This window comes from Homalodisca vitripennis, chromosome X (genome assembly GCF_021130785.1).
Source record: "Homalodisca vitripennis isolate AUS2020 chromosome X, UT_GWSS_2.1, whole genome shotgun sequence".
Classification (NCBI taxonomy): Eukaryota; Metazoa; Arthropoda; class Insecta; order Hemiptera; family Cicadellidae; genus Homalodisca; species Homalodisca vitripennis.
In genome coordinates, this window is record NC_060215.1 from 41,039,239 (window position 1) to 41,060,710 (window position 21,472).

The 21,472-nt window shown below is 31.8% G+C and overlaps 1 protein-coding gene across 6 annotated transcripts in view; it reads right to left on the reverse strand.

Moving 5' to 3' along the window:
• LOC124368955 (guanine nucleotide-binding protein G(q) subunit alpha) overlaps positions 1 to 21,472 on the reverse strand; it is an 82,743-nt gene that overhangs the window by 35,428 nt on the left and 25,843 nt on the right. The gene's annotated exons all lie outside the window — the stretch shown is intronic.

Below are 21,472 nucleotides of genomic sequence, written 5' to 3' on the forward strand. Positions count from 1 at the left end.
ATGTTTAGAAGTTATTAATCTTTTTAGTAATGGTAAAGAAACCCTATTGAAATCTTTTTGGTGCAATTTTTAAATCTATAAAAAAAACTTTTTCTATGTTTTTTTAATTTTTAGTAATATTTAATTGTTGTTAAAAAATCATCTATATAATAATAACGAGAAAATGTATTAAAGTAATTTTTGTTGTAAGCAACTTTGTTCAAAATTTATATTGATTGATTAAAAACAAAATATTACTCAAAATTTTAATTTGGTTAAATTATTTATCCAATTGTTCAGCTCCATCTTAAACATTGCATGACATTCATACTACAACACAGTGGTGGGAAAAACCGATTTTAAACAACAGATTCATTCAATATTTGGAACAAACCAGATTTAATTGGTTGGAGTTTATCGTATCGGTTGAATTTTTCATCCAGTTGTTTTGCTAATGACTGAAACTAGTTAGACAGTTTCAGTCGGTTGATTTTGTTCCATCAGTTGTTTTCATTCAGTGACTGAGTGAATCCAGTAACTGCATTCTATTGATGGTTTTAGTACAACTACTCTGCACTTTTCAATAAATATCATTCCATCAGATGTTGTTATTTTAATGTTTTTAATGAAATAAGTGAGATCTGCTAATATGCTTTAATGTTTTGGCTCTTATTTAAAATAATACAATATCCATTTTTTAACATTCACTCCTAGATAAAACTTTCACACCACTATAGTTTTTGATTAGTTTATTATTAATTTATTAATTAATGTTAATATGAATTTTTCTCTTTTATTTTCTGGTGAAGAAATAAAACTGGACACAAATAAATTACAAAAACCATTTTATTCAAAAATATTTGAACAAAATTTGTACAGTAAATAAAGGTAACTAAGATAAATCATAATTAAGTAGGACTACAAATTGTTTTTATCACCTGGTTTACTGATTCAATGTATTTTTTAGTATCTTATGTTTCCACCTTTTGCTCTTATTGCCTCGGAGTCTTCGTCTTATTCCAGTAATAAGATACTGAATATTCACTTGTGGTATTGCTTCCAACTCTTTAACCATTACGGTTTGTAAGGCAGCCATGATTGTTGGAGGATTGTTTCTGGCTCTTTTACTTTTTTAAAGTATCCCATATACGTATTATATATGATTGAGATCCAGACTCTTTGGAGGCCATTCAATTGTGTCCTTACTAACCTCCCTAAGGTAGTCTCGTACTGCTGCAGCGTTATGCGGACAAGCATCAGTTTGAAGTGAGAACCAACAAATGGAACTACATGTTCTTCTAGTATGTTTACCTCATACCTTTGTACATTTAAAGCCGGTCTAGGAAGTGCTACAAGCTCTGAGCATGTGTAGAAACTAATACCGCCCCAAAACATAAATGAATCCTCACCAAAGGGTATCCTGGGAGAAATGCAGGCTTGAGCAAATCTTTTACTCCACCTTCTCCAGATGCGCTGACGTCCATCTGGAGAGCCTAATCTAACTCTAGTCCCGTCTGAGAACAGAACCTTTTTCCAATCATTCATGTTCAAGTTGACTTGGTTTTGAGCAAATCTAAGTCTAAGTCACGATGACGTGTGATGAGGAGAGGACCTGCAACAGGTCTTCTGCTGTTCAAATGACCTTCTCTAAGACGTCTAAGCACTGTAAGACTTGAAATGTGCATAATACATAGCTACCTGATCAGGCCCTACAACTGATTACTGGTACAGTACTTGTTCTCCTGCATAGACAATTGATAAGATATTGATAATCTGCTCTGTCTTTGACTCTTGGATTGTCCTAAACTGGCCTTCTTTTGTCATGTGAAGATTCTAGAAATCAACTTACAGCACTCCCAACCATTGAATGGTGTACTTCAAATATTCTACTCACTTCTCTTTGTGCCCCTGTTGAACAAAATTCCTGCTTTACGTGCCTCAACAGAAGTCAAACGACAACGTGAATATTCATTTTAGTCTACTTACTGTACAGTTTATTTATTAATTTCAAATGCTAATAGAGCTCCTTACAATTCCATATAGCTCACAAGAATAAAAAATAAGAAATGATGAAAACTGTACTGGAATATGGACTGTAGATTAGATAAGAAACAGAAAATATGATAAGGAAGAATTTTGTTATCAAAACTAGATTACATTCCTCTACAAGATGCTCTTTGGTTAGTGTATTAGCCATTATAGCAGGTCCTGCTCAGTTGTAACTGTTAATTATTTAGGTGGTGCGAAATTTTTGTCCAGGAGTGTAATTTTAATAGTTACTGTGAGTAACATCTTTTTGCCAACTTGATGTGGTTATGACGCAGTTAGTTTATTTAATTAAGTTCAGTGTGAATTTGAATTCAATTCTAATATACATATATTTAGTATATGTTAGTTTGGTACTTGCATTTTCGTATTATTATGTATGCATTTATTATGCACAGTAACTGAAATTAAAGATGAGACCTTAACAGGTTTTCAATCAATTCTTTTATTTAATTGAAAAATCAGATTGAATATCAAACACTAATTGAAAAGGCAATTGTAAAATTTAATCAGTTGTCTCATCACTACAACAACATCCAATGATGGGATTGTGGGCAGTCACTGGTCACTGAAATTTGTCACCAATATTTACAAGTCACTGTCACTGCTGCAAGTTCAAAGAAATATATATATATATATATATATATATATATATAAGTTCAAATAAATTTTGAAATTGGCTATTTATGGTATCAAGGAAGCCTTCAGATACTTGTTTTGTTCACATTAGTAACAAAACAAAAACATGTACACTGACATTACTTGTAATAAAATAAAAACAAATTACTTAATTTTATTAATATTGTATATATTTTGCGCACTCTTCCGTGTTATTTATTATTACATGGTGATGCTCAACTGAAAATACACAAATGTTTGGTAAATTATGCCACTATCTCATGTTCATATACCTTGTACCTCTCAGTTATGAACTGTTCATCTTATAAGGCTTCATGGATATTTTTAGGATTATTAGTATATATTTTTTGATTTTTTATTACATGTTATATTTCATAAAATAAATATAACATTTGTAACAGTATGTACAAAGTATTTCATTTGAAGTACTCAGTTTCCTGCTTTTCATAGGACATTTCATTGCCTTTTGTGAATTTGTATACAATACTTCTAAATTATAAAATGAGGAAATTCCCCAAAAAAATTAAGTTTAGGGCAATATTTACTACTCCCTTTCCTTTCTAGTCCCTCTCATTATTATTATTACATACTCACAATTAGTGGAAAATAAATTTAATCTGTAAAAATGTGAAGTCCTTCAAGTATTACGTTCTACACAATTTTGAAATTTTTGTTTTAGTTGGGTCTAATTACAGTACAGGTTACCAATATTACGAATTATTTGTTAAAATATGTAATTATTAACAAAACACTACATTATTTTCCAATAAATCTAAATTTAGTTTTATGACAATAGGGTCAAGGTCGATTAATATATATCATAAAACTAACTACAACACGCATTTTCTAGTCCAAATGAATTTCACGAAAATAAAATTTCAAAAGACATTGCCACTTTATAGCAATGTCATAAAACGAAAATAGATAACATAGCATGTGATAAAGTTTCTTCCTTCGTATCCATGTGATATCAAAGTAGGCCATAATTACATCATGAATGAGGAAGCTCGAAGTTTTTGTTCCCTGACATCATTCATCATTAAATAGCTGGAAATAAGGCCATGGCGTTATTGCGGTATCAATAATAATCATCAGTTCTATAAGTACTCTAAAGAGACATAACAGTCTATGAAGTAGTATTGGACTATCTATACTTCATTTTATTTTTTAAATTGATAACAAAATTATTTTAATACTAAATAAACATATGAGAACATTAGTACAACAGAAAACCATTGTAAAACGATAAATAGGCAGTTGTACCCAATATATTAAGAGGAGGCCAAACTCAAAACTGATTTTATGATTTGTAAGTCACACTATTTTCAATACTATTTTAAAAGCTCTGTATATGTTTTTTTTTAATCATATTAAATAATTTACATATTATTGTAACATAGTTTCTAAATTTAAAACCAAGCTTAAGGGATTTTATTTGTTCATACTATTGTATGGACGAAAAGCTTTTCTAAGTATCTGCAGCAACCAAGGAAGAATTTAGTTTTATATTAGGATGTAGCTTGATAATTGATTTTTAACCATTAATGTCTCTAGTTATATCAACACCATTGCCTCTCTAACACAACTTAAAATACAAAGAAATTTTCACTACTGAAAAAAAGTTCCTTGATATAAAACCTAAAGATTTATAAGCACTGTTTGTTCTACTTGTTATTTTTATACCATATAATCAGAATTTTGGATAGGGACTAAGATCTTGGAAATGTTTGATTAAAACTTGTTTCTGATTACTACTGATATCTATAAACTGAGCTATGGCATCACACAAACCTGCAGCAATTGTTTGGCATTTTCTTATTTTACAGCCTTAGCAGTAATTAATTCCCAACAGAAACCAATCTTTGGTATAATATATACACACTACTTTAACTTAGTTCTGTAGGAAAGTTTACAAAATAACAAACATTTATTTGTTTGAATATAAAAATATTATGACGAGTGCATGTAAAACCATTGCTAAGGCTGACTACACATTCTAACTTCTAGCAATATTCACTTACTTGTTGACTTGTTCACTGCTCATACTCATGAAAGCCATTTTGCACACAGACAGTATGATTTATTCGTTGTAGCAATGTATGAAACCATTCATAAAAAGTTGAATTGAATAACTTCCTATATTACAATGGATAAGCTATACAAATAACAACTGCATTATGAAGTTAGTTTTTATCAATTAGGATTTTATTATACTTACCCTCTGCATAATCCTAAAGAAGCTATAAAGGTCAAACTCATATAAAAAACACAACTTTTTCGGAATCTACAAAATAAAATATAAGAGAGATGAAGACTGTGTAAACACGTAGGCAAATATGCCACTTAAGTGTTTTAATCACCTAGAAACTCAAGTAGGATAATAAATAAAAATTGTGCAACTTAAAGTGCTTGAGAAGAATACATTTTAATAAAGAATCAAATATGTTCCTTACAAATTTAAAAACCTGAAAGTGGTAGGGATAGTTTATAAGTGAAGGAACAACGAAACAATAATAATTTCATGTTGATAAGATATACGGTTTAAGAAATGAATGTACCTAAACTTAGGCAAATTGATATGGAGAAGAGATTTCGAGCTCAGAGCTCCAATTAATGCATTTCTATCAGCAAAGTTAATCATCTTATAAAAAATCGTGTACATCTTTTGAGTTATAGGAAATATTACAAAACTTCAATATGCTAGAAATCTTGAGTCGTAAATTTTGAGCAACTGACAGACCTAGGTATGTTGCGAGTATATGTGTGCCTGCTTACACCCACGCTATCATTGCCATATCTTGGTCTTTGGTACGTGTGAGCATTACAAGAAGAGAGTATAATAGAGAGATAAAAATAAAAATGAGAGGCCAAGCTCTTCCATCAATGGGGTTCACTTAGAAATGTACTGAGCAAAAGAAATTTAAAACAAATTACACAATTTGTTTCTTTACATCAACACATTCTTATAATTTTTATTCACTTGTAGAACTGACCAATTTTATTAAGTTGAGGAATTGAAATTTTTTCATTGTTTCACAATTTATAGTTACTTATATTGAATTATTCTATCCATACTCAAACTCTGAACTTGAATTATACAATAAGTTTCTTCAACAAAATTTATTTACCATTCTCTATTGATAAACCTAGTAGGGAACTATCCCATTAAGCGATTGTGAAACTTGGTTTAAGGAATCTGTTTCCAATCATTCTAAACATAACTTTACTACTTTACAACTCTTGTAGTATGTCACTAATTCTCAACAGGAAAGCCAGATATGACAATGGCTCTTTGATAAGCAAATACCAGCCAATCTATTCATTGTCATTATTTATCAACACAATTAATCTGCCATTATGATTCACATATAAACTATAATATTGAAACTTTGCTAAACCTGACAAAAAAACTAGTTGTAAAATTTATTACCCTTTATGACTGATAAATGAGCTTTTACACCCCCACATCTGGCAGTTGATCCCCTCCTAACACTTCTACTTTTTACTATTTTGGAGGCTAGGAGTAATAATTACAAAATACAATTGGATCATCATTATAGACCTACATTCAACATTTATTTCTTAACCAGAATAAATAATCTGATTTATTAGAAATAACTGAAACCAAATACTTTTGTAGAATGTTCAGGAATCCTTCATACCTTGATAGCACATTAAGCTAGGACTTTCATATTTATGTTATCTAAAAAGTTATCTAGAGTTAATTATTCTTTACTCAAAGTATGAAAATGTGATACAATAAATAATATATGCCAGTTACAGTCTATTATATTTTTTCCACTCTCGTGTGGGATACAGAATAACTTTATGGGAAAACCTTAGCAGCACACAAAAAGCCTTGAAATGGTAGAAAAGCATTGTGAAGTACTAAGAATGTTTATAAAAGAGTTTAATACAATAATACAAAAAAAAAACTAAATATAATGACCTTTTCAGGCATTTATAGCTGTTTTATACATGTTAAAGAATTACTAACTACCTTTACAAGATATTCATAGCTATTATACTAGGAAAAATCATATGCTTCATATTTTGTCAGTAAAATTAGAAAAATGTAAAGGCAGTCAAATGTTTAAGAAATTAAGTATTTTAACAAGTTACCTGAGACAGCTTGGTCCGTATATTTACACAGATTTAAAATGGTTAAACAGAATTAGTTGAAAGAGTGTTTTACTCTGTACATGAATAATTAACCCTTGATCGTGTTATAATTAGTTGACAGTGCTATTAATTATTTAACTGGATTATTTTAAAATTATTTTATTCATAATCTTTTACATTCACATTATTTTTTATTATTATAATGATGATCAAATGACAAATTTGTTAAATGAACTGCAAGATTTTACTGTTATTTTAATTATTGTTACTTTTTACAGATTTGTTTGTATTGTTGACTATTCTATATTTATAAATTAATTCTTGATTATTCCTGGTCATTACAATATTGACTTTTTGAATTGCACAGTGTTTAAAGGCAACATAATTCTTGATTCTATGATTTATAAGAATCCAGTCTGTCAATATGTCTTGTTTCTAGTTGCAGCAATTGGAAAATCTTTTCTTTTTAAGTCTTATTTACAAAGAACTATGAAAAAACCTTAAGAATTAAAAATAATTCATATTTGCAAAGTAAAAACCTATTTTAAACTATTTGAAAAGAAATTTGAAAGACTTTTTAAATTAACACACACAAGTATACTGATTACACAATTATAAAACTGAACTACTCGTACTTTATTAATAATCAGTTTTCAGAATAAGCTTATAACATACAGTATCCTACCATTTATTCTGGCTTTTATAGAATAAAACATATCCCTTTATTAACTGTTATGTAACTGATGTCAATGATCTACAAATATAAATATAAACCAAGTAAAATATTAAGACCTAAAATTAATTTATTCATTTTTTTTATACAATTATTCCAATTTAAAATAGGCTGCCTTATTTTCAGCAAAGTAACAGTTAATTTTTATTTCTAGTATAACAAATATTCCAGAATGTATAGATTTCATAAAGTACTATAGATTAATTATTATTTCCAGTAACAAATATTCCAGAATGTATAGATTTCAGAAAGTACTATAATTTAAATCCACATATTGTTGTTTATCTTATCAATAGATATAGTGTCTGTGTCTTCCTGCAATCAGCTGACTCTGGGTGATGTGGCCACAACCTTATCTCTGACCTTTGACTGAGCTGACAGTAGCTCACTCCATACTTCAGCCCTAGCTCTACTTCATATAACACGGAGTAAACTCATATTATAACCTACAAAATTAACCCATTTCCATAGTAGGGCTTGTATTATACTACAGCTAAAATATATTAATATACTGGGCTGAACAGCTTCATAAATTACTATAACAAAGTAATAAGCCAGGATATGGTGTACCACATTATTGATTCTTTTAGTATAGCAACCAGTGCTTACCAAATGTTTATCTTTCTAGTGAACTTTCCTAACACTAAATCGTATGGCACACAACCTATTGATATGTTCTAAACAAAAAATATAATTCACAAGAAGTTTATAATTGCAAATTTCTTATCTGAAATAAAATTATACATATTCAGAACAAGTACAAAAATTGTTGGGGTTAAATGTAAGATAGGGTGTGGCCCTAATTTCGCATTAATAAAGAATTATTTTGTATTCCATTCTGAGGTCGTTTTATAAATATAAAATGAAAAATGTATTAGACAATTCTTGTATAAAAATGAGCAGTGGAAAACCATTACATCATCCGTAAAATCATTATAGAAATTAAATGTATAACATAATCTTGTTTGAAAAATAAATATAAGTTTCAATGGATTTGATAACAGTAGTTAAATAAACATTTTACAAATAGAAAAATATTGACAGGAAAATATTTGGATTTTTATCAAATGTTTCTAATATAGTATATATTTATAAGACACTATAAAATAATGAACTAACAAAATATTTTAGGTAGTTAAAATAGTTTTTAAACTAAACCAAAATTAATAGACAAACATAGGACTACATTATTAAAGACCAAACAATCAGGATCCTCTCACATATATTATGAGGTTGACAATAATTCACATGTGGTGTATGTTTATATCTTCAATAATTAAACATAATGTGCATAAGTTAGTGCTTTATAGTTCCCAACATTCAACACATAGGATAGTCAACTGATATCCTGAACCAAACAAGTTACATCTGCCACACCCAAGCCATCACATTGAATATTGGATTTTCTTGAATTTGGTTAAGTAAATCCAAGTTTAAACAAAATTATATGTGTATAATTTGCTTATTATACTTTACCGTATGTACTTCATTGATAAACCACAGTTAACCAATGTTTTCCTTACACAACCATCAGTAGGGTCATGTTGTCATACACTGTTAATACAGGAGCATACAGCAGCATAGATAACCTGTTACATACATGGCAGTCTCTTCTACAGCGCGATTTAAAGTTTGGGTTAATACAGTTGGTGCTGTCTCATTAGAAAAATGTAATTAACTAAAAAATGTATGTTTCCACAAGGACTCTTCAGAATGATTAGGTCCTTGATCTGGATACCAGTTTTAATTTCAATATGTCACTTCTACACGATTCCTCTGAGTGAAGCTTTGGCTTCCTGTAAGGTTTCCTTGTGGTTTCTAATCCGATGATTTCCAGGAGACCTAGTACGGTATGGCCTCAGTTAGGTTTCATCGCTATTATACAGTTATACAGTGTGCTAATGTTTCAAGTTCTACTCACATGATCGTCAAAAGTTCTTCCAAAATACCGACACTTGCACATTTGGATCGGGTTTTCAACACTTCATTTATAATTAACGTAATATAATTGCATTTGACAACACCAATACTGACTTTTGCCGGTATTTCATATTATTGAACTGTATGTCTTATTAATGAACAATTGATCAGCCATGTCAGAGAAACAATAACTTTGTTTACTGTTCAGAAAATGTTCTGTTCAACAGGTTATTTCCTTTCCTATGGAGAACTTGTTTTGTAAGAGGGTAAGTTATTAACTATTGCTCGAATTGGCTAGACAGAATCATGAGATATTAATTTTAGAAACAAATTCTATGAAAAATTATATTCATAAAACTTATCAATATTGTGCAATGCAACTTGTGCTAATATTAAAAAGTGATGCAAGTTGCTTTGACACATTTTATTTTTAATAATAAAGAATGTTACTCTTACTGTAAAATGCTACTTGAAATGAAAACAATTACAATTTTTGTTTCCGTTATAAAATGAAAATTGCTATAATGGAATTGATATAACTGTTGTCTTTTTGGATAGTGTTTGTTTTGTTCTAAACAGAAGTGTTGAGGAGTCAAGGCAGCTAAGGTAAAGCACATAAACTAGTGACTTGAGTTGCTTACAGAACAGATTAGTCAACAATGAGTCATGCATCCACCTCGGGCCTAGCTTAGTTCATCCTACCAATCACTAGAGAACACAAATGGGTAACCTCACTACAAAATGCAAACAATTGATTTCTTTTTTGTATTCCACAATACAGTCTTCCACTATCAGTCCAGCTTAAGTATAGTGTACCGAACATTACAGATTATAGATACTATATTAAACAGATGTGTACTGCGAACACAAGCCGTACAACCTTCAGGTACCAACGTAGCAGCTATCGTAGCAACTCACCCCAGTTCCGATCTCTCTGCAAGAATCTATTTTCTTATCACTGTCTGTCTCATCTACACACAACTATGCTAGATGTACTGATGTTGGATACTGTTTTTTAAAAAGAGATTGAAATCAATGAATATCAATCAATTGTATTGATATTATTTGTAAATTAAACATCCGCTTGCAAGCTGACAGCGTTTAATTACACCCGATGTTGAATTATCTTAACATGAGAGATTTGTAATATGTAAACTTTCATTGATATAAGAGCCAAGGTTCTAAGTTATGTGCAGGACTGTTTGAGCTGATTAGGTGAAAAACTTAATGTCGCATTCTACCAATAAACCTTTTAATGTCAATTGCTTACTTCAGACTGATCTTTACACATACCTCGAAGGTTTTCAACAACAAGCCATACCCTGTCCAAATTGAGTTCCTCTTTAGATTTAAAACCGAAATTTGAATGACTTCAGTCCCATTTTATAACAGTGGGAATTGTTTTAATCTCATTTTATCCATGTTTTTCTTTACTGCATTATGATTAGGATTTTGTTTTAATTTACTAATCAATACCATTTGTGCACAACTTGTATCAAACTCAGTATTGTTCATCATTAGAGTTTGTTGCTTCTACATTATTTTTATTGTATTTATTTAATTTTTTTTGCAGCAACGTGAGGCTGACAATTGTCATGAAGCAGAATGACATCATCTGAGAGTAGTTCCTGCTAGAAGTTTAATTCATGCACCTAAGGTTTAATACAGTTTCACAATACTTCTCAATGCCAGAATCACTTTTCTTGATATCAACCCAAGCAAAGTAAGGTCTCACCTGTCCCAAAATCTGATTCTGTGTTTATTGCCATAATTTTCCTTGTCCTTACTTGAATTTTCATTCCTTTGCCAGAATGTGAATAATTACAATCAGTGAATTGTTACTTAATCTCCTGAGTAGTATTATAACAAGCTTCGGTAGTTAACAATCCAAGTTTCATAACCTTTTACAATGTGACTCAAGAACTCATCTCTATCCTTGCCATGGCATTCCAAAACTGAATGAGTATTCCCTGACACCTTGCTTTGCGTTCTTCCACAAAATTCCTGGTGCCCAACTTGTACAAAGTATTTTTATTGAAGTTTATCACTAAGTTTGTCAAGTTTGTCTCAAAACTTGTCTATGGCAAAGCACCTATTTTAACGAATATACTTATACATATGGTGTCAAGTCATCATTACTTATTGAATACATTTATGAACATGTGATGTCATCATTACTTATTGAATATACTTATGAACATGCAGTGTCACTTCATCTTTCTTATTGAATATACTTATCAACATGTGATGTAAATTGATCATTACTTATTAAAAACTTTTAAGGGGATGGACCTTTTTGCACTTAAAAATAGAATGATAGAAAATGAATGTAAGAGTTGGCAGGATTATAAATTAACTTGGAAACAAATAACAAAATTGATCAAACAACAAACATAGACAAAGGGCCAAAACTACCAACAAAGAAGTGAGGGGCTGGCTGAGAGTAGTTGACCTTGAATCACCTTGAACAGACACCCTGTGTGTACACAATACATTCTTATTCAACAGATTACTTTGGTACAACTTATGAGTGTAGCTCTTGTATTAATTTGGTACAAATAAAATCTTCCTTTTATACATGTTATAAAGAAACAGTCAAGTCTTGATTAATTATTATTTTGTTCCGATTATGAATCGCCAGTTGTGAAACCTAACACGAATGTCACTAGTCCCTTTATTTTAAACTGTCTCAGTCATTTTGACAATTCAGGTGGCTCTTTATCATTAACCCAGTACGCCAAGTTAATTTTCAATTTAACCAACAAATATACCTGGACTTGCAGAGACTTTGGCCTTGCAGGATATTGTCTCCAAAATATTCAATGATTCCCACTGCATAGTATTCTCTAAAATCTAAAAATATGTGAAAATAATTAAATATTAAAACAAACAGGATATTGTTAGATGCACCCAGAGCTCTTAGCTTCTCCTAATTTCTAATCTGTAAAAGTAAAGTTATTTAGATTTATTTCTAGAGTATCTCAATATGATCATCAATACACTCTTAACTGATCTTGCCTTAACTTTAGTGATTGACAAATCTCCAGAAGTAGCATTTAATTAAATGTCTACTGTTCTCTTGTAAAACAATTTCTATACTGTAATTGGAGACTATTATATATAAATACCTTGGATTTAAATAATAATGCATATCAAAATAATTAACAATTCAAACAAATATGCTGTTTTACAACACCCAGAAAACAATATTTTTACTGTTACTACAGTACAACATCAAGAAGTAATAAACAAAAATCAATAAGATAAATATCTAAGGCGGTATAAAGTTATCCTACTAGTATTTATATAGCTAGGCAAATGATTAAATTAAATTATCTATCTCGATCTGATGTATCATTATGATTATGATCAATAAAGTTTTATTTTTAGTTAAATCTTTAAAGACTTTCAAAAATATATTTTCATCATAGTTCGACTTTCTGGAGAAGACTGACATTCTTAATCTATTATGAATAATGGTAACACTACTGCAGACACAGGACAATGTATCATGTCCCATAAGGGTTAAGGAACATTATTACTTTATCATTTCCTTTTTAATGTTTTTGTTATTAAAATGTTTTTCGAATTAATACAATTTTTATTTTAATTACAGAGTTAACCTAAGTTTTACTTTTAGGACAATGTTAAAATCAGTACTATTATTCTTGAGGTGACATACACATTTATCTATATGTAACATAGTTTATACATATGCAACTCTCTACATATAGTGAGTGGTCAATGCACATTTGGAATTATGGTAAATTTACTGAAACACACCAACGTGTATTCAGAGTAGCAATCAGTGTGCATTAAAAGCTAAATTTGTATAAGGCAATTTTCAATTGTTTTTCCTTACGACTTTCACCATTTTCTATACTGTAAATAGTAGTAAACACTACACTAAAGTAAATGTATCGGTAGACCATTTTAATAAGATATTTATACCTAAATTATAAGCATTATGGTTAACTCTCGTTACTGAGGTTAATACTTAATTTTATGAAATTATTGTAAGCTTGTCTCACCAAACCTGAGTCAGCAACATGGAACATACCTGTGACAGAAAAAAGAAAACATTAATTTTTAAGTGCAATAATTGTTATTTTATAGACTAAATTAAAAATACTAACATTACATTAGTTTGAACAGTGTTTTATACTAATTTCACTTTTGTTAACTGCAACAATTTTTGTATAGGTAAATATTTCTTTTCCCACATACTGTTTTCTATCATCTACATAATAGAACATAAACTTGGCATTTCCCTTAAGAGACAACCTGTCACCTGGAATTAAATTTGAAGGATGGCTGTTGACCTAAAAGTGTGACTTTTAAGTTTTATCTTTTTCCTATTGTCTAATAGTCAAAATATATCTTCCTGTTCCAGTCCTAAAGTTTAGTACATTCAAATACCCTACTGAAGTCAATAACAGTGTGTCACCTCCAGATAATCCCTATTTTTCGTAAAATAATAACTATTGTTGTTTATCTAGCAGGATGAACCTATACAATTTCTGTATGAAGAGAAATGCTCAACGGGTAGATAATTCTCTTGAACACCATTTCTACTATGTTATTAGTACCTGGAAACTAGATCAATTATATCAGTAACTTTAAGTATCAGTACTAAATTTAAGTCACAAATGAAAATGGTGTAATTATAAACTACGAATAAACAGTATCACTGTGAACATAAATTGTGAACCAAACTTCTTTTAAAATAAATGTTACAATCCAAGTTTAAATCAAAAAATATAAAAGCAAACATATAAGATGAGTAAGATACGAATTACCTATGTAATGACCTAATCTAAAATTATATCTGTAGCAAATAATGGCTTCTTAATAATTTGGCTCTATAAGGTAGAAATAAAGACTAGAAATAAAGTGTAGAACTGTTTGTAGATTGCTAGTAAAAGTTTCATTTTTAATGTCACTGTTCCAGACGTTTGTCTTTCTGTAGCATCCCTTTCACTCAGTCACACTAGAACTGGAGCGACCCATTGTCTGTAGGTGCTATGTTATTGTAACAGTTTGCAAAAGATTGTACATGAAAGAATACCCATTAGCGCTGACATTGGCTTGTACAGTTTACACAATCACAATCCCGTAGCCAGAATTGTTAAAAAAAGGTTTTCTCTCTTGAGTTGTTGCTCATACTAAATAGTAAGATTCAAATTTCATCCCCAATCTATAAGTTACAGGTAAAATTATCACCAGTGTCTAGTCTGACCACATACAAAATTATCATTTGATTTTAATTACCCTATTCTCTAAAAGGTGGTTGAATCCTAATTTATACAAACAGCTTAGAAATTATTTTTAAATTAATACATTTTTGCACAATTGACAGAAAATTACCAAGACTTTCCACAATTATTTAAGAGCCAGCTGTTCTGGTGGTCATCTTGATTTTAGCACCATAAGAACTGTGTTCATGTCCTTATCTTTAGCCATATATTTAGGTAAGATATCTTAAATCAAATATATAACTGATATGCATCCAAACACTAGTATTTCATCTTATTAAATGTAACTGATAATATATCAAAAATATTTCAAAACACATATAAGTGTGTCTACGATTACCTACAAGTTACTTTAGTACACTTTTGATTGTGCTCTTATTCAAAATAAAAATAATAACAAGAAAGTTACTCTCACTGTCTAGCAACTAAGAGATCAGTCAGTCACTGATCTATAAAATGTTCTGACACTGAAGGGTCCCAATTATTTTTTTCTATACAATTTTCTAACACTGAAAGGTCCCAATTATTTTTAAGAGTTGAGGAGTGTAAACAGTATATCAAACAAGTCATTTAATAACACGGAAATCACTCTCACTTGTCCAGCAACGAGAGATCTCACTGATCTAGATAATCTTCTAACACTGAAGGGGACCAATTAATGTTAACAGTTGACGTGTATACAGCATATAAAACACTGTTGATCGAATGAGAAACGTTACTGCTAGCTTGTCCAACAATGAAGAGACTGTCACGGGTCACCGGAAGAGGCCGCGGCCATCACCGGAAGAGGGTATCATTGTAAAAGACGCTGCAGGAAGGTAGGCGCCAGATAGTATACGCGCTCGGGAAATGCTCAGATATCGCGCTAATACGAGCATACAATGTTACAAAGTGTAATGTTTTCTAGTTCTACTAAATGTAATTTCCCCATCACTTTCGTTGCCATCGTTGTTTAGTAACATTTTCATGTAGCTCATTTTAAATTTCATAAAACTAATATATAGCAAGGAATATCATTTTATACGATTAAAACTGTGAACGCTATTTAGATACAAACTTATTTAAACTCGCACAATGGTTATCTTTTCCCAAAAGGACTGAAACCCCACATTGGCGATATCTTAGAAGTTTTATGAGAAATATCAAATGTGCACAAAATATGCACGCCCCATATAGTCTTCTCTATTCAAAAGAGAACCTTTCTAGTTGTTTCATAAAAGCTAACATAATTAGTTTAGTCCAGTGTCGCCCAGGCACCGTGATACAACAGTCATGCTAATACTAGTAAGTCTATAAAGGTAGCAAATACGTAACCAACCAACAGGGGAGGTCCGCCGCGGTCAGCACACCATGGCTTTGTCACCGCCAATCATTTTCTAAGGTCGGTTCACACGAGCTTTCGAACTGTGAATGCCTACTCGCGTCGATCGGTCTTGACGCGATTTAGTAGTGTATTGGATCAAATGGAGCGGATTACGTTCATACGAGCGAGACGCGATTTAGTAGTGTACTGGATCAAATGGAGCGGTTCACGTTCATACGAGCGAGACGCGATTTAGTAGTGTACTGGATCAAATGGAGCGGTTCACGTTCATACGAGCGAGACGCGATTTAGTAGTGTACTGGATCAAATGGAGCGGTTCACGTTCATACGAGCGAGACGCGATTTAGTAGTGTACTAGATCAAATGGAGCGGTTCACGTTGATATGAGCGAGCGCAAACTGGTCGACCGCAGCGTGCAAGCGTGACGATCACAAACAATCGCCACCATACTAGAGATCGTAACCGGCAGCGGTACGGCGCATAGTATTGTAGAACGGGGGGCGGACGAAATAGCAGCTTTCACAATTAAGATTTGGTTAAATCAAGTGTTTATTTTTTAAGTAATATATGAAAATAAAATAAAGTTTCAAAGTATTAACACATTCTATTGCATGCATCATACTCGATTCAATCTAGGAATATCCTAACAGATTGTATCACCCCCAACATTAATCTTCGTTTTATGGTTGAAAACTTTTAAGAGGAAGGAAAGTTTCTGTACTTATACTAGAGCATATGTCCTATAAAACGTCCCTGTGAGATTGATTGTAACAAAAGTAAGTTTAGATGTATTTAATTACAAAATGTCCCTTATTTTGTATAAATCGAGTCCTACAATTTGTTCTCCCCTTCCCGCGACTCCAAATCAACTATTAATCCATAGATTGGAACCTAGAGCAACCTTTGACACTAATAATTACTGCGACCATCTGCAACCTTAGACCCACTTATCAAGAACTCGTAATGACATCGTACGGCTCAACCCCTCCTCATCTATGCCATTACTGCCTATTTTTAATATGCACTGGATTTATCAGTCTACCTTTATGTATATTTTATTACTCACTTTATAGTTGTTAATTTAATAAATGTGTGACTACGTTTGAGTGTTAACCCATTGTTACAATTTCATTTAAGTCAAAATCCTCGAACTTTTCTACGTACTCATTTCATCTCAATATTCCCGAAACATAAGAGCCGTCATTGGCTGAAAATATAGGGAAGATTGTTCTGTAAACGTAGAAAAGATGGGGACCTAATTCACCCGAAATAAATCAAAGCTTTAAAAATGTATTTTTGGATAGTCTATTTGTATGGTCACTCCTAAATCTATAAATCATCCTTCCTCGGAGAATTCCCTTGATCAGCCAATTAAAGATTTTGAGAAACCTTAACTTACAAAAGAGAAAAATAGATCATACAGTTAATACAATTTTAATTTAGAAAGTAAGTGCTTCTATGGATCTTAAACGTTTACTAGACTTTACAACTCCTAGTATGTTGATTTTAATAGCAATAAAAACAAATTTCACTTGGAAATAAATTAATTCTTGTTTCTAAATGGGGTTTTTATGAGTCCACCGATCAGTATATTTCACATTAAAGTGTATTTTTAGTTAATACCGTTAAATATATTACAATTCACGATACTGCTTCTTTCTCTGAGCTGACAATCGTTCACGCTGGACTAACTCGCAAACCTTGTGTACTACTATGTGGACCTATAAAGTGTATATGTTTATATCGTACTTATAAAAAGAGTCCATTTTACAAACAAAACTGTCATTACATTGCTTTATTACATATTATCGTTTACAACAAAATGTAGATGATTAGTTGCAAAGTTAAGTGATCAACATCATTGTTAATATATATCTTAAGGTTACTAATTATGTAACAATGATCTCTCTACGTATTGTTTTGATTTGATGCATTGTTAATTCGGTGTATCACGTAGCATATAAATACAGGGTGACAATTAAGTCTGGAACCTCTTTTTTAATTTTTGAACCACAATAGAAAGAAATACCAAAGTTCACACGTGCTTACTGCTGATAGTAACGCACATATATGCCCAACTACCGACCGGATAATCCCTTTGGGGGACGGCCCACAAGGAGTCAGACAAAATTCTTAAATAGCAGCATAGGTCAAGTTTGGTATCAAATTAAAGGTCTTACTTAGCAGAGTACAATGCCGCAAACCGGACTTCAAAAGGTGGATTCATTCAGTAGTTATAGCTATTTGAATTTTAAAACAATTGAACAATGTAAATTATTAAGTATTACAAGTAAACACCAATTTTTAAGTACCTGTGATGAAAGTAAGTGTTCAAAATGTTCCCCTCCCATCATCTGACAATGTAGTAATCGAAGCCAGGAATCAATAATTATTACCAATAACACAACTACTGTTAGAATGTGAAAGTGGCAGATTGAGTCATACACAGCATCCACAGAAACTTAACGTTTGGGCAGGTATTATAGGAAATCAAATTATGGGCCCATTATTTATCAATGGTAATTTAAATGGTGACTCGAATCTAGCAATGCTCCAAAATGAGATAATTCCTGCACTACAAGCTGCTCTTGGTCGACAATTTCAAAGAATTTATTTCCAACAAGATGGCGCGCCACCACACTTTGCTCTCCTTGTTAGAGAATACTTGGATTGGAAGACGTGGTGCAGTAGAGTGGCCTGCTCGTTCCCCTGATTTATCTCCGCTGGATTTTTTTCTTTGGGGATACCTCAAAGATAAAGTTTATCGTACTAAGCCTCGAGATTTGGCGCACCTAAGAAATCTCATAGTCCAAGAAACTTAAGATATTCCTCGTGACTACCTTCAAAATGCAGTGGATGGCTTTTACAACCGCCTAGGACATTGCCAGACGATGGGAGGCGACCATTTTTAACACTTACTTTGATCACAGGTACTTAAAAATTGGTGTTTACTTGTAATACTTAATAATTTACATTGTTCAATTGTTTTAAAATTCAAATAGCTATAACTACTGAATGAATCCACCTTTTGAAGTTCGGTTTGCGGCACTGTACTCTGCTAAGTAAAACCTTTAATTTGATACCAAACTTGACCTATGCTGCTATTTAAGAATTTTGTCTGACTCCTTGTGGACCGTCCCCCAAAGGGATTATCCGGTCGGTAATTGGGCAGATGTGTGCGTTACTATCACCAGTAAGCACGTGTGAACTTTGGTATTTCTTACTATTGTGGTTCAAAAATTAAAAAAGAGGTTCCAGACTTAATTGTCACCCTGTATATACCCACTGTTATAAACACTAAGACTATAAAATTACAACAGTATAAGTTCAAACGACAGCTGGGTTACAATCATCGCTCGTGAAAAATTCAGTTTTTTACACAACGTCTGATTTATTTTTACACTGACCCCTAAATGAGATATTCTTTTACTATAAAATACTATTATCGCGGGCTGCCTGTAGACCGCCGATACTCGCGGAAACGCCTCCCTTCTTCCGATATGAACACCGGAGAACTGTCTGAAGAAGAAATTAAGAACCATCCTGCCCTCAGGGTCACAACAACAATGATTCTAATTAATAGCTATTGATATGTTTTGATAAATTCCAGTAAGATAACTGTTAGTTATTAGATTGATCTGCAAACATCCGGCTAGTCCCTCAGTAATGGGACTGTTGCCTCGCCTCAGCAAAAACACATTATCTTTGCTTTAAGTTCACACAGATGGGCGGATATTTGCTATCCATGTGTCAAAATAACAGGAACACGACACTTCTAAACCTATTATCCGTCTTCTACAAATATAACGACAATCTTGTAACATTAGACATGGCGATCACACCGGTTTTAAAATCATAATATGAAGTGAAACAAAGGCAATATAATATATCGTGAAGAGACTTTTATTCAAAAGACGATTTTGATGGAGCGCTCTAAGTGGCAGAAGCACGGATTGGAAGGCTAGACTGCACGACACAAACTTTTCAGTATCACCGCTTCGCATGTCGCCAACACACTACACTTTTCTTGCATGTTCTCCCCAAAGCACAAACCAATTCATATTGCTAAATCACAACGACATTAGGTATTACACTGTATTTATTCAGTAATGGTGGGAGCAGAAAGTGTATTATATTCTAAATTGTTTAGACAAAAATAAAAATGCAGTTATTCAATTATTATTTTGTTTATTGTCATTATTTACTTCTTTTCGTTTTTCCACACCTCCTTATCAGCACCCTAGTCGCCGGCCCTGCTGAATGCCTACGAATATGAAGGGCCATTACACTTTCAACGAAGTCATCGGCAAAATTCTTTTAAACTCGTTTTCCTCGTAAGTACACATTCTGGCCATTACGCTGGACGACATTATTAAAATAAAAAATGGTGGTTTATGTCGATGATAAAACACTTCAACATATTATAAAAACGCCCTTCTATTAAGCCCGTTCAAGAGACAGGACAAAGATAACAAATATTATTTGTATTTTCGACATTAAACTCAAGTTACATTAAACCAATTTGCAAAATATGTATTAATTATATTTTATACAATATTACAATATGGTTATTCAAGGTGATAAACTCAATGTGGTCGGTCATCATTGGGAAACTTAGAAAGTATTCATTTTACAGCAAACTTTAGATTGGAACCTTTACCTTACTTTTATGCTTATTTTAAGTAGTTAAAACTTTTAATTCAGTCGGTTTATGGTGGTCTGCTTTGAAATTCTTTATGGAAACCCATTTTTCACACATTTTGGTTTAACGTGCAATTCTTAGACCGTTTAGCTAATAGGAGCGCTGAAAGTTTCAGAAACTCTTTTATCGACAGTTATTAAAGAGGCATTTTTACCAATTCCAAACAAAAGAAATTAGCTCAAAGTACGATATTTTTCAATCGAATGTTAGAAAGCTGTTGTAACTCCACAAATACTTTATTTTATACAAATACGTACTTGAATTACCGTTAAATGTAAATATGTATGATCTGCTTAGTTATGACTTAAAGCAGGTTTTCAAAGTTACCTCCATCTCATTTACTACTCGTGCTAAAGTATTATGATAAAAGTTTTGCACAATGTCCATCCATGCAGTCCAATTTTCCAATGTGATACGAAAGTCTCTCCAAAATAAAATTAAAAAAAACTTATTTTTGCGCACACAATTTACCTTATTTCAACTATATTATTATGATTACGGATTGTTAACGGGTCTGAATTAAAGTTAGAGATTGAATTTTGGAAAGCGAATGCATATAGGAACGCTTCTGCAAAAATCCTCGTTACGATGTAGGCTGCCCTTTCCAACGACGCATTACAAAGAAGGGCTCGTCACTATTTGATAACGCCGAGTTGCGCAGGGCGTTCACCTTTCGGAAACAACTCCCAGCATTTAGAATAAGCCTTCACGTTTTTAACTTTTAAATATTCGTCGATACACCTGTAATAGTT